Source organism: Euphorbia lathyris, chromosome 7, assembly GCF_963576675.1.
Source record: "Euphorbia lathyris chromosome 7, ddEupLath1.1, whole genome shotgun sequence".
NCBI lineage: Eukaryota > Viridiplantae > Streptophyta > Magnoliopsida > Malpighiales > Euphorbiaceae > Euphorbia > Euphorbia lathyris.
This window is the reverse complement of record NC_088916.1, coordinates 66,516,180-66,520,018: the sequence shown is the minus strand read 5'-3', so window position 1 is coordinate 66,520,018 and position 3,839 is coordinate 66,516,180. Positions and strand designations below refer to the sequence as shown.

General features: G+C 38.6%; 1 long non-coding RNA gene across 1 annotated transcript; it reads right to left on the bottom strand.

The window, feature by feature from the left end:
- Positions 1 to 231: 231 nt before the first annotated feature.
- On the bottom strand, positions 232 to 2,011 carry LOC136235056 (uncharacterized). Its single transcript, XR_010691628.1, has 2 exons — positions 1,721 to 2,011; positions 232 to 698 (listed from the first exon to the last, which is right to left on the bottom strand). It is a non-coding gene; the product is annotated as an uncharacterized lncRNA (long non-coding RNA).
- Between the last annotated feature and the right edge of the window lie 1,828 nt (positions 2,012 to 3,839).

Genomic DNA, 3,839 nt, shown 5'->3' with positions numbered 1-3,839 from the left:
ATTAACATTTCAATGCTTATTTATTTGTCGTAAACTATATCTAGAAATGTCTATAGTCTGAATTGCGGATTATGATGTAGTATCGTATATTAAAGTTTAGTTACGATTTATATTATAATTAAACGTTTAGAATATAGTTGATTTCTAAATAACGAATTATGACAAATGGATTCAGAAATTGAGAAGTTAATAAATTAACGACAATTGAACGCTTAAAAATGGAATTTTCAGTAACAAATAAATATTGCATTATTAATATGAATATTTCTCTTATTATTTTTGTTTTTTACAGTAATTTTGACGAATCTGAAGACCAGCTCGCCAATGTCTGAGATACCCAGAAATTCCCGCTATCCCCAAAAGGCAAAAATATTCTAAAAAATGATCAAATCACGTTCAAATGACTGAGTTATCTCGTTGCGGTACAACAAGTCCAACAAATCAGAAGTTCGGAGAACTATTCATACGAGTCCAACAAAATCCAAAGCACGGATAATTTTCAATTCAAGTACGATTCCAAAGCACGGGTAATTGTCAGTTCAAGTCCGATATATTCCTGAAGCACGAATAACTATCAGTTCAAGAGCTCGGAATTTTTTCCGTACGAGTCCAACAGAGTCCGCTCGGGTCAAAAACAATTCAAATTCATTCCGGGTCCGCGTCAAATTCAGGCCAGAATTCATTCCAACGGCGTCAGTCTGCAAAAATCACAATTACAAGGACCAATTGGCATTTTTACCAAAAAAAATCAATAATTCAACAGAGATGATCTCATCCAGCAGGCATCCAGAAATTTCAAAATACAGATAAAATGGGCAAGCAGGTTGACGAAACAACCCTCAAGGGTACAGAAGAAAAATGATGAGCAATAATTCACAGGCAAATTTCTTACTATAAATAGAGAGAGTCTATCACTGTAAAAGGGGGGATTTCTTTAAAGAGCTTCATCACTGTAATACAGAAAAAAGAGGAAAAAGGGGAATTGAGAGCCAAAAACACAATGTAAGGGGAGTAATGAGGGAGAAAACATCTGTAATCTCAATGTAACAGGGGAAGGAAAAAAAGATTGAAAATATTTCATCACTGTAATAGGAAGAGTTGTCACTGTAAAGAGGGGATGCAAGGAAAAGCTTCTCCAATACTGTAATTCTCAGAAAAGCAATCAAAAGAGCAAGGGTAAATTCATTTGCAATTTACTCACATTCATACATATATACACGTATATATCCGTTATTGTATCACTGCTTCTTCTTTTTTCTCATATAAATCAACCAAGTAGTAACCGTAACTCAAACCCGTTCCCGAGCACGCCAAACGGAGAACCGAAACACCCTCCAGAGCCGATAACGGCTCTGGTTGCGTTCTCGGAACCCGTTTGGAGGTCACGGGAAACCATCTCCACACAAAACTAAATTCAGGCGAGTAAGAATGGACTATAACAGTAGGAATAGCCAAAATCGAACCCACACAGCCAAGCATCCCGAAAATATCTCAAGCCAAATTGTTCCCAGTAAATAATCCATTCCCAACAAAAAACACCACAAGCATTACAAATCGAATAAACAACACGCCTCTAACAAGATCAACATAGCAAGCATCTACCTCAAACCACAGAACATTTCATACGCCTCTAAGAGTTCTCAGAACTCGCGGCAAACCCGAAGAGAAACCGAGGTCGAGGAGGAGTGAGAGCAAAAGAGACACAAACCTCATAGCTCACCTTTACATGTAGGTTCCCACTGATTAGAACCACCCCCTCGGAAGTTCGAACTCGTCATCGGAGGTGAGGGACGGCAACCGTCTCCGAATCGCCCAAAAACGGACCCAACGGTCCGAACCATGTCAAAATACAGAGAGATGACCAAAAAACGCCCATAGAAGAGTAGACGGAGTGAGAACGGCGAGAAGAGTGGTCGGAATCCATGGGAACCGAAGAGAGAGAATCGATGGCAGTGAGGGGTGAGAAGATGAAAGTTCGAGAAGATGAGAGGGGAAGAAAAGAAAATGGGATTTGAAGAGTTTGATAAAACAAATGAATGGAGGTGGTGTGGGTTTAGATATAGGTATTCTTTTTATTAATTTTGGGCCTTTAACTTTGGTTGGAATAAACAAGCCCATTTAATTCAATTATGTTGGTTCGAGTTTAATTATCCGGTTTCGCGTGTCACCGACCCGAGATAGTGAAATAAATATGAATCCCTGCGTGTATGTGATACACACGACCCTAATAAAAAACAATAATAATAAAGTTGACTCGAAAAAAGGGGCTAAATAACACAATGCGCGGTTCTTTTGAATTAGTTTAAGCCAATACAAAAATGCATTATTAACTCGACGATACGCGTGAGGATATTCTTCATTAGAAACTTTGCACTGGCTCTGAATACACACATGCCATATATATTGTATTCGGAGAAATAATACATCAAATTTCAAGATGTCATCTCGAACCGATATAGTTAATCAAATTAATTCGAACTAATGTGAAAACGTTATTCGAATGCGCGACCAAGCTAATTCTAGTCGATGTGAAAACGTCGCTTGAATTCGAGATGCTCGCCCTTAGATCTTTTATTCTATTTTATCGTATATGTGATATACGTAAAATCATATTAAACTCTAATTTAATAAAAAGAGATTACGTGTGCGCCGCACGCGTAATTTAAAACGAAAATAAATCAATTCGAGATGTTATCCCGAATCAATAAAAAAATATATTAAACCAAACTGATTCGGATTGATATGAAAATGTCATCCGAATTTATCTCTGAATTAATTCAAACTGATGTGAAAACGTCATTTGAATTTATAAATTAGATTAATTCAAATTGATGTGAAAACGTCATTTGAATATTAAATTCACTCGAATTGATGTGAAAACGTCACTCGAACTCCTAAACCAAGTTAATTCTAATTGATGTGAAAACGTCATTAGAATTCTGTACTAAACCCTATAATCCCAAAACGTGTGCAAGTACCTAGTTTATATAGACAATTCAAAGCAAAACGAATAGCAAACACATGATATCACAATAGTACCGATACGTCGGGCGGGGTAGGGTGAGATCACATCTCTTCCCTACACGTAACCGGAAAAACGAACCTTGAATCTCTCTGAAGACCATCCTTGTCGAAACCAAACCATACAGAGTCATTCCAAATAGATAGGGCGACCAATCACGCCCGCATACACGTATTTCCAAGTGGTGATTGGTGGCGACTCGAAACCTTAAAACACGAGAAAGGCGGATCGAGCCGGCCACGCACCCCGACCTGCGTAAAAAAACCGGAAGCCAGGGTGCGACAAAGGTTAATGCCCAAAAGGCCCTGTGTTCCATTTCAACCGGCAAGTGACAAGACTTGCCATATAACAATCTAAACGGAGACATTCCGATTGGTGTTTTATAGGCCGTCCTATATGCCCAAAGAGCATCGTCAAGCTTGTTTGCCCAGTCTCTCTTAGAACTGCCAACAGTTTTTTCTAAAATTCTTTTGATTTCACTATTGGAAATCTCCATCTGTCCACTTGTTTGTGGATGGTAAGGTGTGGCAATTCTGTGAGAGACTCCAAGCTTGCCCATCATCTTCTCAAATTTGGCATTGCAAAAGTGGGTTCCTTGATCACTAATGATCGCTCGTGGGACACCGAATCGGGCAAACAGCCTTTTCAGGAATTTTACAACCACACGGGCATCATTGGTAGGACTAGCCATTGCTTTAACCCACTTGCTCACATAATCAACAGCTACTAAGATATATTTATGCCCAAAAGATGTAGGGAATGGTCCCATAAAATCTATGCCCCATATATCAAAAATTTCACCAACAACTATGTTATT